The sequence below is a fragment of the Halichoerus grypus genome, chromosome 4, assembly GCF_964656455.1.
Source record: "Halichoerus grypus chromosome 4, mHalGry1.hap1.1, whole genome shotgun sequence".
NCBI classification, from domain to species: Eukaryota; Metazoa; Chordata; class Mammalia; order Carnivora; family Phocidae; genus Halichoerus; species Halichoerus grypus.
The window spans coordinates 133945806-133962594 of NC_135715.1; the positions used below are offsets into that span (position 1 = coordinate 133945806).

Consider the following 16789-nt stretch of genomic DNA (forward strand, 5'->3'; position numbering starts at 1 on the left):
ATCATGACCTGAGCTGAAGGCAGACGCTTAACGACTGAGCCACCCAGGCGCCCCTAAGTTTACTGCATATTAATGCTACTACTCTATACAGTATCCATGTTTTAATAAAACTGATTTAAGTCTCCTACAAGTAACTTAAACTTCTGTATTAAAACTATGACTATCAAACTGTGTGATAGGTATGTTAAGGTTCACTGCAATATTCACTCTACTTCAATAAATTAAAAAATGTTCCCATAACAAAAAGTTAACAACTTTTTATATTTTCCTACGTTTTTGTGAGGGAATTTGTCTTAAGGGCATTTGCAAATTTCAGAACTAAGAAAGCTGTCTGATAGCCATCACTGTCAAGATTCTACACTAATTACTATTTTGTATCTTATGTTCTTACAAAAGCAATTTTCCACATTATGACATGTTTTCATGAACATTTCACAACTACCTAACATTCCATTAAATGGATGTACAGTAATATATTTATTCCCCTACCACTGGCGATTCAAGTGGTTTCTAATTTCTTGCTATTAAAAACAGTGCTGCAACAAACATCATTCTACCTAAAATGCTCTGTTTGAAATTAGAATTATTTCCTTAGAACAATGACTCCCAAAGCCTGGTAGGAAAAATATTATTTTTCCATATTTATTTACCTCTCCCAGATCCACCTCAGCAATCTCCATCCAGAGTCAAAAGGTAACTGTGCAGAAATGAGTCTACATAGCAAGTGTGAGGATGCTGTCTTTAGAAAGGCCTGCTGCAAAGAAATTCCCACCCTTCCCTAACTGATAAGGGTGGCTCACAGTGCCTAGACTGTTCGTGGAAACAATGTGGTTGGTATATGCTAGGAATAAGGTACTCCCAATTAAAACCTTGAATGCAGAGTCTCTAGTGAACTTCCCCAGACAGACACATTGCACACATGTTGCTGCATTTTCACTGGGGGAAGAGTATGTACTCTGTGTACCCCCTCTTGTGAGGGAGAGAGCATAAGGAAGCCTGTGTATGGATTCCTCCAGACCCTGCCTATGTTTTCCCCTTAAGATTCAGCTGTGTATCTTCACTATGTTGCTGCAATATACATCAAACATGAGTACAACTATATGCTGAGCCCACTAGCCTTTCTAGTTAATCTCTGAACATAGGGGTAGCCCTGGGGACACATTACACAGTATGTAAAGCTCATTCAGCCTACCTGACCACTCTAAAACAGGCTGAGAGAACATCTGGTCACTAGTGAGGCACCATGTTCATAGCCCTAGGTAAAAACTAGAGATTACTCTGCTATTTGAGGTTATGTAGAACCCCAAGTAAAGTTAAATTTCACATAACTCATTTCCCTGCCAAGACAGGCAAATGCTTTAATTCTAAAACTCCCTAGCAAACACAGTAATTCTGAGTCTGCAGCTTTATCAATGAGATGGCCTATCTCCTCTCACTGGACTATAAACTCCAAAAGAACAGGAATCGGGGGGGGGGGGGGGGTTATTTGTTCACTGAATATCAAGATGCCTAAAAGAATGCCCAACACGTAGAAGACTCTCAATAAATATTTCTTGAATGAATAAATGGATATTCTCAGGCATCCCCAAATTTTCAAACTGAAGGAACTTGGTCTAAAAGACAACCAAATCTGTATTTCAGCTCTACTGCTTTAGTAACTCCCAGCCTCAGTTTCCTCAACTCCTTCTGGCATAAAACAGACACTTAATAACATGAATAGAACTTATTTAGAAAGCCAAGGAAGCTCAATAAGAAAATCAACATAATATAAAAAAATTAAGGGCGCCTGGGGGGTGTGGTCAGTTAAAGCATCAGACTCTTGGTTTTGGCTCAGGTCTGATCTCAGGGTTGTGAGATCAAGCCCTGCATTGGGCTCCATGCTCAGCGGGAAGTCTGCTTAAGTTTCTCTCTCCCTCCTCCTCTGCCCCTCCCCGCTACCCCATGCACGCACGTGCTTTCTCTCTCTCTCTCTCTCGCATAAATAAATAAATAAATAGATAAAGCTTTAAAAACAATTAGTTCAATCAGGTAGAATATTAAGTACTGTTACTTGTAAAGTATTACAGCGTCTGTATTTCTGCCTAATTACAGATTCCAGGGTGGATTCATGGACACCAGTTAGGCGGCCACTGTAGCGATCCAGTAAGAGAAGACACTAGCTTGAACTAGTACCACATAAGATCAGAAAGGTATCTAGGAGATGGAAAAACAAGAGGACTTGGTAGCAGACTAAATTTGAAAAGTAAAGGAAAAGGAAATGTTTCTGGTTTACACATGGATAATTGGTAGTAACAGTCACTAAAAAAGGAACTGGTTTGGGGAGATAGATCATGAGTTCCTATTTGAAGACCATGAACTTGGTGTGTTTTAGGGACAACAGTGAGTTTCTTCATGCAGGCCTCACTTATCCATTCATCTAACAATGAAGACTAAGGCTCACAGTTACCTATTTTATGGGTAATAGTTCAATTATCATTAGCAAAGAGCATAGGGTAGCAGGAAGGAAGAACAGGTACAAAGAAAGCCCAGCTCAATATACAAAAAATAAAAGTACAAAGGATGAGGAAAAACTGCTTTCACTGACCACTTAGATATTTAAAAATTCATCCATACTGTGGATCACTTATACAATCAACTCTATTGTAAGTCACTGGGCCTAAAAGACAAGATAGGGTTCACACTATGAACTCACAATATCAATGAGGAGAAAGACAAATAATGTAAAAGAATAAAACTTGAGGGGCGCCTGGGTGGCTCAGTCGTTAAGCATCTGCCTTCGGCTCAGGTCATGATCCTGGGGTCCTGGGACCGAGCCCCGCATCAGGCTCCTTGCTCCGCGAGAGGACTGCTTCTCCCTCTCCCACTCCCCCTGCTTGTGTTCCTTCTCTCGCTGTGTCTCTGTCAAATAAATAAATAAAATCTTAAAAAAAATAAAATAAAACTTGAAATGATCGTGGCTGGATACATCAGAATCAATTTTATGAACTACTTACCATGTATGTCTAAATATTACAGAGCATAATAACTCTCTAAACTGCTTAACATACTATTTGATTACAATATACAGCACGGTGTGAATGAATAATTCTATAGGACACATAAAAATCAATCCTATTTCTTTCTTAGTCACATTATATGCACTTCATCTTCCCAGGTTGCTGTTCATGCACTTTGAAAACAATTACAGCATGTTTAGCTTCTCTATTAGACTGGCTTTTGGTAAATCAGAACTTCCACTTACTGTGCTCCTCATTCTTCTAAGTTATTACCTTTATAAGTAATAGTAAATTATGTTAATTTACTTATCTGTACTTGTAGAACACATTGCGAGAGGAAAAATGTATTCTTAAAAAATAATATAGTCGACTAACAAATAACCTGATTTTAACATGGGCAAAGAACTTAAACATTTCTCCAGACATAGCACAAATGGTCAGCATGCATAGAAAAAGATGCTCAATACCACTAATAATTAAGGAAACGCATATAAAACCCACAAGATATTGTTTCACTCTCCTTAGGACTGCTACTATTTAAAAAATAGAATGTAAGTGTTAGCAAGGATGTAGAGAAATTGGAATGCTTGTGCACTGTGGATGAAACTAAAATGGTACAGCTGCAGTGCAAAACAGTATGGCAGTTCCTCAAAAAATTAAAAATAAAATTACCATATGATCCAAGCAATCTCACTTCTGGGTATATACCCACAAGAACTCAAAGCTGAGTCTCAGAGATATTTGCACACCCGTGTTTATAGCAGCCTTATTCACAACAGGCAAGGCATGGAAGCAAGCCAGGCAACCATCAATGGATGAATGGATAAACAAAATGTGGTATACACATAAAATGGAGTATTATTCAGCCTTTAAAGGGTAGGATATTCTGACACATGCTACAACACAGATGAACACTGAGGACAGTGTGCTAAATGAAATAAGCCAGTTACAAAAAGACAAACATGTATGACTGCATTTATATGATATACCTTAGAGTAGTCAAATTAATAGTATAAAATGGTGGTTTTCAGGGGTTGGGGGCTGAGGGGAATGGAATGCTGTTGTATAATGGGTATTACAGTTTCAGTTTGCAAGATGAAACAGATCTGGAGTTATCTACTTGAATAACTGGTTAATTTGAAGCATTCAACTTCCTCATAGAAAGTTACTCTATACCAGGGATAGGGAGCACCACCTGTTTTTGTACTATCCATGAACTAAAATGGTTTTTACATTTTTAAATGTCTGGGAAGGTGAGATCAAAAAGAAGAGCATTTCATGACAAGTAGAAATCGCATGAAATTCATATTTCAGTGTCCATAAATAAGGTTTTATTGGAACAAAGCCACGCCCATTCAGATAGAGAGTAGTTCTAACAGAGACCTTTTGGCCTAAAAAGCCTAAAATACTTAACTAACATGCTCTTTGCAAAAAGTCTGCCAACTCATGCTCTATACCTAATTCCAAAATAAGGAATTAGGTACAAAGCAAAAATAAAATGAAGTAAATAATAGTTTTTTAAATTTTGATTTAATGATTCTTTTAAAAATACAAAAGAAAAGTCTTTTATGTGGCTTTTTATTTCTACCATCAAGACATCTGCATATACAAAGAGGCACACAGGCATGTGAGCACATGCGTTATTTTTAATACCTGCAGTATCTGGAGTTAAGCCTCAATCTTAGGATAAACTTTCATTAGTAGTTAAGCTCTTTGGGTACTCAATAAATGCAGGATTTATACAACTACTTAATTACACGTTCGCCGTCTCAAATAACTGGGTTAAAGTCATTTTTACTTTATACAAATTTAGAAAGGATATCCTAAATAACAGTTAAAATACACAATAAAGTTGCTGAGGGGTGCCTGTGTGGCTCAGTCATTGAGCGTCTGCCTTCGGCTCAGGTCATGATCCCAGGGTCCTGGGATCGAGCCTCAGAGCCCCACATCAGGCTCCCTGCTCAGCGGGAAGCCTGTTTCTCCCTCTCCCACTCCCCCTGCTTGTGTTCCTTCTCTCGTTGTGTCTCGCTCTGTCAAATAAATAAATAAAATCTTAAAAAATAAATAGATAAATAAAATTGCCGAGAGCTCATGATAATGAAAAATTCGCATCACTTTTATCATTTTCTTATTAAAGGCAAGTTCTGTGGGGTAGAGGTAAGGGTTGTAATTTATCATGTGAGCTGTTAAAGATAACTAAAATGCTTTAAACATCAAGTTTTAGACAGTGTTCCAACTAACCATGCATCTATGCTTTGGTCAATAACTTGTTAACAGAAAATTGAAGGAAGAACATTTATTAAATTGCAAGATACTTAACACAACATTAGCAAGTAAAGAATAAATAATTACTATAAATTGATCCTGGCAAGTAGGCTACCATAACAGGGTATACTGATCTCGATTTCAAATTTCAAATGCCAGTATTTGGGGAACAAGCTGAAATTATTAACCCCCCTTAAAATTCCCAATCATTTTCTTTCTTCTGCTGCTCTGTAATCTAGAGAAGTCAATTAGACAGTACAAACAACTGCAAGTAGTTTTAACATAAGAACTGTCACAGTCCTTGTCATCAGTACATACTGTAGTAAAAGTAAGCTTTGGTAGTAATAAGCTTTAGTAATGGGTCCATGATATCAACACTGTGACCTCAGTTAACTTTGCTCCCTCCCGCAAAAAAATCCACCTAAATAATTTTATGATTAAGCAATTCAAAGCTGTATCCTTTTCAGTAATTTTGAGAAACTTGAGTAATTTTTAAAACAAACCACAAATAAAAAAGGTAATAAACATGTGGAAAACTGCTTATGTTCTTGGTAATCAAATATATACAAGTAAAACAACCTGGAATACAACCACACAAGACAGTTTTAAAATATACTACCACTAGAGCAGTGATGTTTCCATTAAACTGGTTCATGTGTGTTGCTGGTGGCACTGTAAATAGGTACAACTCTTACAATATAACAACATCCAGAAAGAAATTCATACTTTTTGACTAACTTAAATTGAAACAATAACTGCAACATTTGAAGCATGACAATTTTCAAAGGCATACAAAGTGTTATACTGTATTTAGCAAACCTAAAAGTCAGTTTCTAAAGCTGAAACACTATTGCTCAAAGGGCAATAATTTAAAAGAAGCAAAGTAACAAAGATGTATCACATTCTTACCTATAGTGGAAAGAACTGAGAACAGAGAATTGAGCATACATCCAACCCGAAAGGAAGTGTATATGTCCCAGCTATTAAATTGTTAAAAAAAAAAAAAAAAGGTGCAAATATTAACTATGACCTCTTAGAACCTAATCCCTGAATAAGACACAACTCCATTATGACTGTAACTCATCAGAAAACAGTTTTTCCCAGAATCAGATAAAAATAATTGGATAGGATTGTGTACCACATATTATTTTAGAATGTTATCAATGCATTGTCCTTTCATAATAACAGAAAAAAAAAAAAAAAGTCCCAGATAACATTTATTCAACTATACATTCATCATTATTGCGAGGAGGAGGGATGCCTGGGTGGCTCAGTGGGTTAAGCAAATGCCTCTGACTTAGGTCATGATCCCAGAGTCCTGGGATCGAGTCCCAAATCAGGCCCTTTTTCAGCGGGAAGCCTGTTTCTCCCTCTGCCTGACTCTCCCCTGCTTGTGTACGTGCACTCTCTCTGACAAATAAATAAAATTAAAAAAAAAAACCACTATTGAGAGGAGGAAAAAAGATTCAAGTTCACCCAAAATGTTCAAATGAAGGGTTGCTGGAGTGGATGGGGGTGGTGGGATGGGGTCACTGGGTGATGAACATTGGGGAGGGTAGGTACTATGCTGAGCGCTGTGAATTGTGTAAGACTGATGAATCACAGACCTGTACCCCTGAAACAAAACAAAAACAAAAAACAAAAAAGCAAACAAGAACTCCCAGTAATGCTGATTAGGTAAATCAGACCAATGTTCTGGGTTGGGAAACTTGAAAAGTTGGACTAAATTCTTTTGGTTTTTTTTAAGTCTGCTTATAGTTATAAGTCAATGAAGAATCATGGGGCCAAAATTCAGGAAAAAAAACTCCAGAGAGTTGAGGGTGATAAATGAGGCTTCCCCAGACTCTAGAAGCATCTGCTGATTTCAGAACTAGTGATTTAGAAACTGAGATGCTAAGCAAAACTTTGGCGGTATCACTGGGCTGCACAGGAAAAAAAAAAAAATCCAGAGCCTCCCCCAAACTTTGCATTGGGATCCCCATCTCAGAGCAAAAGTGACTAGGATTAAGGTCCACTTTCTAATCTCAATCCTTCAAAGTGGACCAAGAAAATCTGAGACTTACAGTGCCCCTATAGTTCTGCCAAAATTAAATGTAAATCCTATCATGGAGGACTGCCATTATTCTAGGCCCCAAATGATCTCTATGGTTTTTCATAAAAAATGTCCCATATCCAATTAAAAAACAAAACAATGAAAAAGAAACCCAAGAAAGTAACACATGACTGAAAAGCAAATAAAACATGGAACAAGACTCAAAGGGATCTAGATAATGAAGTTATCAAACACTTCCAAATAATTATGCTGAATAATAAGACTGAGAACTTTGACAGGGAACCTGAAACTACCAAATTGCTTTCTAGAACTAAAAAAAGTAAAAGGATTTAAGTTAATAACTCAGTAGATGAGTTTGACATTTTCTAAAAACTTAAGAGAGAATTAATGAGGGGCACCTGCATGGTTCAATCGGTTGAACGTTTGATTCTTGATTTCAGCTCAGGTCATGATCTCAGGGTTGTGGGATTAAGCCCCAAGTTAGGCTCTGCGCTGGGTATGGAGGCTGCCTGAGATTCTCTGTCTCCCTCTCTGTCTGCCCCTTCTTCCCACCCTCCAATTAAAAAAAAAAAGAGAGAATTCATGAACCAGAAGATTATCTCAGAAAAATATACCTTTCAAAAGGCACATTAGGAATAAAAAGATGAAAATACAGAAAAGGGGATGAGAAACATACAGCATACAAAAAGATCTAATACATGTACAACTAGATTCCCAGAGAAGATGACAGAATAGAACTATCTGAAATGGTATGGACCGAAAATTTCCCAAAACTTATAAAAGCCTTCAAAAGTGCTGTCCAACAAAATTTTCTGCAATGATGGACATGACATGCTCTCCATCTGCCATAAAGGCAGCCAATAACTACATGTGGCTACTGAGGACTTGAAAAACTTAATTTCTAACTTCTTAAATGATCATTTAAATAGTCACATATGGGGTGCCTGGGTGGCTCAGTTGTTAAGTGTCTGCCTTTGGCTCAGGGATCGTGGGATCGAGCTACATTGGGCTCCCTGCTCCGCGGGAAGGCTGCTTCTCCCTCTCCCTCTCCCCGTTTGTGTTCCCTCTCTCACTGTCTCTCTCTCTGTCAAATAAATAAAATTTAAAAATCTTTTTAAAATAAATAAATAAATAGTCACATATATCTAGTGGCACTGGATAGTGCAGCCACAAGTCACAGATCTAAGAAGTCCTACACACACCAAGTAGAACAAAAGAAAAGCACACTTACACACCTCAGAGTAAAACTGCTTGAAAACCAAAAATAACCTCCCCCAAACCTGAAAAGTAACCAGAGACAGCAAACTAGATTACCATCAAAGGAGCAACAATAAGACTGACAGCTGACCTCAGAACAAAACAATGGAAATTGGGTCTCGCTGTAATAACACAAAATGAGCTGAATGAATGAAAATAACGGCCTACTTAGATTCCGATGCCCAGACAAAAACAACAAAAACTTTTCAAGAATAAAGATGGGGGAAAGACTTACCAGACAAGCAGTTAACAGAGTATTCCACACCAGATAGGCCCAAATACAGAAATCATTAAAGAGCATTCTTTAGACAAACAGAAAATCAACACAGCTTTAAAAAGAAAAAAAAAAAGTAACTATATAGTAAATACAAATGCAGAATTACTATATAAAATACTCATAATATCTTATGGGTGGTTAAAATAATGTAAAACCAAACTATGCAGGGGCACCTGGGTGGCTCAGTTGGTTAAGCATCTGTCTTCAGCTCAGGTCATGATCCCAGGGTCCTGGGAACCCTGCGTCATCGGGATCCCTGCACAGCGGGGAGTCTGCTTTTGCTTCTCTCTCTCCCTCTGCCCCTCCCCCTACTTGTGCACACTCTCTCTCTCAAATAAATAAATAAAATCTTGGGGAAAAAAAAAAAGAACCAAACTATGCAGTAATAGTAGTATGTAATTCAGGAGAGGGAATTGTACAGTGAACAGTTTCTAAAGTTGTTGCATTGACCAGGAAGAGGAAAAAATACTGACTTACACTATGCTTAATAAGTCAAAGAGTCATATTTTCATTTCTGGGATAACCACTAAAAAAATTAGGATATAATCTCAAACAGGATATAACCATTAAGCCACCTGTGGGGAATTATTTGAAATAAAAAATAGTAACAATCCAAAACAAGGCATAAAAGAGAGTAAAAGAAAGTTCAAACAAACAGGGTAAATAAAACGAGAAATATCAATTTAAACCCAAATATATCAGTAAGTATATTAAATATAAATTTACTCAATGTTCCAATTAAAACAAACACAAACTAGTTATTTTTTAAAGAACATATGCTATTTAAAAGAGACAGCTAAAATATAAATAAAAGCGTTAAGTAGAAGCCTGGAAAAAGATATACCATGTAAACATTAGCAACTGAAAGCTAGCATTATCTGTCTTAACACTAGATACAGTACATTCACTGTAAGGCAAAATGCATTACAAAAGATAAAGAGAAACAATACATGATGATAAAAGATTTGATTTACCAGGGAGATACAAAAATTCTTAATTTGTAAGCACCTACAACAAAAAATATATAAGTACATAATATAAAAAATGACAAACTATACAGAGACAAATCTACAACCACTCCGGGACCTTTTTTTTTTTTTAAAGGTTTGAGAGAGAGAGTGTGCATGCATGCTAGCAAGCTGGGGGGGGGGGGGGGGGTGGTGACCAGCAGACTCCCTGCTGAGCAGGGAGCTGGACACAGGGCTCCATCCCAGGACCCGGAGGATCATGACCTGAGTTGAAACCAGATGCCCAACCAACTGAGCCACCCAGACACCCCTGGACATTTTAAACCTTTAAACTTGCTCTGAGTAAGAGCAAACAAGCAAAAAAAGTAATGATAATTTTAAGAAGCAAACCTGATATAACATATATATATTGAATCACATCTAACCACCATAGTCAAAATTTTGGGGGGACCTATACAAGGAATATTTACCAAGAAAGACAATATGTTGGGTCATCAAAAAAGTCTCATATTTTAAAGAACTGAAATCTTACAAATTTAGTTCTTACTACAATGGAGCTAGGTCAGAAATCAGTAAAAGCCTTTTAAAGTATATAATACTTATACGAAATATGTATTAATCAACTTTATGTTATTGGTAAGGCTTCCAGCCAACAGTGGGCTATTAGTAATTAAATTTCTGGGGAGCCAGAAGTTACATGCAGATTTTCAACTGTGTGGGGGCTGGCACCCCTAACCCCCACATAGTTCAAGGGTCAACTGTACTTCTGAATAATCCATGGACCAAGAGAAATCATGGAAATTGTAGAATATTTTGAGCTGAATGAAATACACACACACACATACATACACACATACCAAAACTTGAGAGAGTAAAAACTTGAAAATGGTTAATTGTATTTTATGTGAATTTCACCTCAATTTTGTGGGGGAAGGAAAAAAAATCAGAGAAAGAAAGCCAAACCCATGCTTAGGTAACTTTATAACCTCAAACGCACCGGGGGAGGGGAAGAATAGGGAGGAAGGTTAAAAATCCAAGAACTAATAAGCATTTGTCACACAAGTCTAGAGAAAGAACAGCAAATTAAACCCAAAGAAAGTCAAAGAAGGAAACAATAAAAATCAGAACAAAAATCGATCAAATAGAAAACAAACATAAAAGACAAAGAATGAACGCTAAAAGCTGGTTCCATGAAAAAAACTAATAAACTGGTAAGAGGGATCAAGAAAAAAGAGACAATGGGGCACCTGGGTGGCTCAGTCGTTAAGCGTCTGCCTTCGGCTCAGGTCATGATCCCAGGGTCCTGGGATCGAGCCCCGCGTCGGGCTCCCTGCTCCGCGGGAAGCCTGCTTCTCCCTTTCCCACTCCCCCTGCTTGTGTTCCCTCTCTCACTGTGTCTCTCTGTTAAATAAATAAAATCTTTAAAAAAAAAAAAAAAGAAAAAAGAGACAAGACACAGATAGTGACCATCTAGAATGAAAAGAGGATATCACTATAGATCCTAGACACAGAAAGATCACAGGGAATATTATTTACAATTTTACGCACACACATTGGAAATTTTAGATAAAATGTAGGAATTACTAGAAAATACAATTTACCAAAACTGATACAAAAACTGAAACTCTAAAGAGTACTGTGACATTATAGAAATTGAAATCATTATTTAAAATTTCTCCACAGAGAAAACTCCAGGCCTAGAAAGCTTCCTCAGTGACTTCTACCAAACACTTAAAGAAGCTATAACACCCTTCTTACATAAATTCTTAAGATAGTGGTAAAAGAAAAAGCACTTCCCGGGGCACCTGGGTGGCTCAGTCGTTAAGCGGCTGCCTTCAGCTCAGGTCGTGATCCCAGGGTCCTGGGATCGAGCCCCGCATCGGGCTCCCTGCTCCGCGGGAAGCCTGCTTCACCCTCTCCCACTCCCCCTGCTTGTGTTCCCTCTCTCGCTGTATCTCTCTCTGGCAAATAAATAAATAAATAAATAAATAAAAGAAAGAAAAAGCACTTCCCAACTCATTTTTATGAAGCCAGCGTTACCTTGCTATAAAACCTGACAAGAACATTATGAGAAAGTTACACACCTATCTCATTCATGTATGTAGGTGCAAAAATACTAAATGAAAAATCAGGAAAGTAATTCATATAAAAAAACTAATAGTTCACAATTAAATTGGGTTTAGTCCAGGAATACAAGGTTGGTGTAGTAATTAAGGAGCAATAAAATAATTCACATTAAAAAAAAAAATACTGAGAAGTTAAAATTATCTGAATAAATGCAGAAAAAGGCATTTGATAAAATTCAATATCCATTAATGATTTAAACAAACTAGTAACCAGTAATAGAAAGGAACTTCCTTGACCTGAGAAAGGATAGATCCAAAATGCCTATATGCTAAATTGTAAAATATTGATTCTTCCCATACTTCTAAAATAGGAGCAACACAAGGATTCCCACTATAACCAATCTATTCAACACTGTACTGGCAGTTATAATCACTGCAATAAGGCTAGAAAAACAAGTAGTATAAGGATTGGTAAAGATGAAATGAATTTATCACTCATAAGCTATATGTTTATAGGAAGTCAATCTAGTTGAGATACATTATCAGAATTATAAGCAAAATTGCTGGTTACCAAGGCAATATGCAAAAATTAACTGAATTTCTACATATCAGCAATAAGTAGAATATAAAAGTTAAAGAGATACTATTTACAGTAATATAAAAAAATAAAAATAAAACACCAAGTGTAACAATTATGTAAGATCATTACAGAGAAAACTATAAAATATTACTGAAATGATGAATATACCCAATCTACATGGATTGGAACACTCATTATTGTAAAGATATGATCAACAATGCAATTTCAAACCCTCAAAAGATCTGTTTTAGTTTTGTTTCATTTGTAGAATGTACCCAAAAATAGCCAAAGCAATTTTGAAGAAAATCAATGAAATGTGTATTAATTTTCTATCACTTGTTCCAACAAGTTACCACAAACATAGCAGCTTAAAAACACACATGTATTATCTCCAGTTTCTGTGGATCAGAAATCCCAGCACAGCATGGCTCAAGTGGTTCTCTGCTTAGAATCTCACAAGGATGAAATCAAGGTATTAGTCTGTGTTTCTGTCTAGACACCAGGAGAGAATCTGTTTCCAGGTTCATTTAGGATGCTGGCAAAATTCAGCTCCAAGAATTATAGGACAAAGGTCCCCATCTCTTTCCTGTCTGTCAAGTGAGACTTGGTCTCAGCTTCTAGAGGCCACTTACATTCCCTGGCTCATGGTCCCCTTTTAAAGGCACCAACAGCAGGCCAAATCCTTTTCACGTTTCTGAGTCAAGTCCCTCTGACCTCTTCTCTGCCCCACCTCTCTTCTGCCTTCCTCTCTTCTGCGTTTTTTGTATTTAAGGGGCTTGTGCAGCTGAACTGGGCCCACTCAAATAATCCAAGGCAATCTCACCATTTTAAGGTTTGTTGCTTGTAACTTTAACTACATCTGCAAAATCCCTTCAAAGCACTACAAAGATTAAGTATTCAACTGAATACTCAGAGGAAAGAAATCTTGGGAGAATTCGGCCTATCAAAAGGCAAGAAAGTTTATTTTATGGATATCAAGCTAATTACATTTACTAGGTATCAAGCTCGTAATTAAGACAGTATGGTACTGGCACAAGAATAGACAAATGATAGAGAATGTACAGCCTAGAAACAGACCTGTTTCCGGGTACAGACACTTGATTCACAAAAAAAAGGTAGTACTGCAAAACAGTAGGAAAGAACACTTCTTTTCGGTAAATGGTGCTGAGATATCAGGATAGCCATACGGAAATGACACTACTACCTCACACCACACAGGAAAAAAATCAACTTCAGGAGGACTATAGATTAAGTACAAAAAGCATAATAATAAAGTTTCTGAAAAACAATAAAATATAGTAGAATAGGATAATTTCAGGAATAGTGGCATGAGGAGCTTAGTGGACCATCTGAAACAACCATTTAACTGGTAAAACTTTTTTTTTTAACTTTTTTTTTTTTAATTTGAGAGAGAGAGAGAGAGAGCCCATGCTCTAGCGGGGGAGGGGGGTAAGGGGCAGAGGGAGAAGGGAGCCCAACGTGGGGCTCGATCCCAGGACCCTGGAATCATGATCTGAGCTGAAGGCAGCCGCTTAACTGACTTGAGCCACCCAGGCACCCCAACTTTTTTTTTTTTTTTTTTAAAGAACCACCAACCATTTAATGTTTTTGGAGATCGTCCTAAGGGCATACAGCAAATGGAGAAACATTTATTCAAGAAAATATACTACACTGAGGTGAGAAGAGCAACCATCTGTGACATCTGGGCCACAAATCACTCCCATTCACACCCTACAACTCCATGTGACAAGTTCTACACAGATGGGTTTCCCAGGAGCTCCCCTAGCCCAGTCCAGGAGGATAATTTCACCCCAGAGGAGAAGGATGCTGGCATCTCTCACCACCAGAACCACCACCACCACCCCCAGCTCCATGTTGCAGAAACTCTACCTCAGGCAGGCATGGATGAGAAAACTATGGAGTCCCTCCTCCCAACCCACTCCCACTTGTAAGGTAGAAGCTCTATTCCAGGTACAGTAGACCAAAAATACCTGGGTCATAATTGCTCACTTATAAGCAAAACTTCTTTACCAGGAGGGGCAAGCTGAGAAAAGGGACTACCCTACTCCTACAGCTGGGTGTCACTTCAACATAAGTTATCTCCTTTTGGGGCTCCTGGGTGGCTCAGTTAGTTAAGCATCCCACTCTTGATTTCCCAACTCCTGATTTTGGCTCAGGTCATGACCTCAGGGCTGTGAGAGTATAGGCTCCACGCTGGGCATGTAGCCTACTTACGTTTTTCTCTCTCTCTCCCTCATCCTACTACTGCCCTGGCCCCCTCCCTCTCTCTCTCTCTCTCTCTCTCTCTCTCTCTCAAAACAAGGAAAAAAAGAAAAAAAGAAAAGAAAGAAAAAGTTATCTCCTTTCTCAGTCCCTAACTTCACTGAAGCAAAGCAGAGGTTCTTCCCAGAGGAAAAAAACAGGCCATTAAGAACTGAAAGCTCTTGGGGTGCCTGGGTGGCTCAGTTGGTTAAGCGACTGCCTTCGGCTCAGGTCATGATCCTGGAGTCCCAGGATCGAGTCCCACATCGGGCTCCCTGCTCAGCGGGGAGTCTGCTTCACCCTCTGACTGTCTCCCCTCTCATGCTCTCTCAAATAAATAAATAAAATCTTTAAAAAAAAAAAAAAAAAAAAAACTGAAAGCTCTATTCTCCACCTAAGGGAACGGACTTTATCTGGCCAACTGTGGGGAAGTTCATTCCTAAGGGCATTTTCCAAAACTATGGAGACCTGGGAGGTGAAGAACTAAAAGAATTGTAGTTCCATGATAGAAGTAGCAACAAGCAAGGCTACAGACTATGTAGAAGTTTAACTACTAAGAATGAGGCAAACAGAAAGGCAGTTACCTCTCAGAGCAAGCACAAGTCTCAAAAACTGGTAACCCTTAGCTTCTGCAGAAACCTGACTTAATGCAGCAATCAGACTATGGAGCAATTCATGCCCCAGGATGTTGACGAAAACAACAAAGCAATCAGCTAGCGATTAGTGGAGGCTGACTGCTAGGTGTGATAGCAACAGAAAGAGACCAGCCAAAAGCTTAATCAGGGAAAGAGACAACATGAACAGGGCCAAAACCAGTCATCTCTGGTGGTCAAGGAGACTATGTACATGCCTTTGAGAGGGCCCAGATGTTGGATTCAGCAGAGTTCAAAGCAGCTATCATACATATGGTTCGAAGAACTAAAGGAAACCATGTTTAAATACTTAAAGGGAGGTTATTATGACAATGTCTCATCAAATAGAGAATGCCAATAAAAAGAAATTTTATAAAATAATTAAATGAAAATTCTGGAGTTCAAATGTACAATAACTAAAATGAAAAGCCCAGTAGAGGAGCTGAACAGCAGACTGGAGCTGGCAGAAGAATCAAAATCAGTTCTTCTGGCTACACCATAGAGTAATTTGAATCTACATGAGAGAACATGAGTGCCAGCAAAGACAGCATAATTGCGTATTTCTTCTTAACTCTCTTAGTTGAAAAAGTAATCGCACATACGACATGCATATAACTGTATCATTGAGCCTAAAACGTTTAGAAATGTAACATTTGACAATAATAGCACAAAGGAGGCAGGTAGAAACAAACTTTATTTAGTAAGGAAATGGTATCAGATAGTAAATTAAATCTACAGAAAGAAATGAACCAAAATGATTAGTACGAAAACTATAAATATGTTTATGTTTTCCTTTATTTCAGTTTCTTTAAAAGACACAGAATTATATAAAGTAATAATTATAATAATGTATTCTTTTATTTGTAACAAAGCAATATGATTTAAAGAAAACGGAAGGATGGAGCAGAACTAAATACAGTTTCTATATATCACTAGAGTTAAGTTATTAATCTGAAGTAGATTCTGGTAAATTTTGTAATGTACACCCTCAAGCAATCACTAAGAAAATAACTCAAAAAATACTTTCAGAATCATTAAGGAAACTAAAATGTTACACTAGAAAATACTCAATGCAAAAGAATGCAATAAAGGAAGCACAGAAAGACAAAAAGAGACATACAGAAAAGAAAAAGCAAAATGGCAGACATAAATCCAACCGTATCAATATCATTAAATGTGAGTGGATTAAACAGTAAAATCAAGACGCAAAGACTGTAAGACCGGATTTAAAAAGAACAAGATCTGACTAATGCTGTCACACTTTACAGTCAAAGACACAAATAGGATAAAAGTAAAGGAATGGGAAGAGACACCATGCAAATAGCAACCATAACAGAACTGTACTGGATATACTAATATCAGACAGCCTCTAAAATATTTTTAGAGGTGAAGAGGAACATTTTATAACAATTAAAGGGTCAATCCATCCATAA

At 37.6% G+C, this 16789-nt stretch overlaps 1 protein-coding gene across 3 annotated transcripts in view; it reads right to left on the minus strand.

The window, feature by feature from the left end:
- The window catches only part of TLK1 (tousled like kinase 1), a 154743-nt gene that overhangs the window by 118507 nt on the left and 19447 nt on the right, over window positions 1-16789 (minus strand). Inside the window, exon 2 of one of the 3 annotated variants that reach the window (XM_078070982.1) lies at window positions 2693-2898. The exons of the other annotated variants lie outside the window; for them this stretch is intronic. The gene's annotated coding sequence lies outside the window, so the exon portion shown is untranslated. The remainder of the gene's footprint in view (window positions 1-2692; window positions 2899-16789) is intronic. 3 annotated transcript variants of the gene reach the window in all.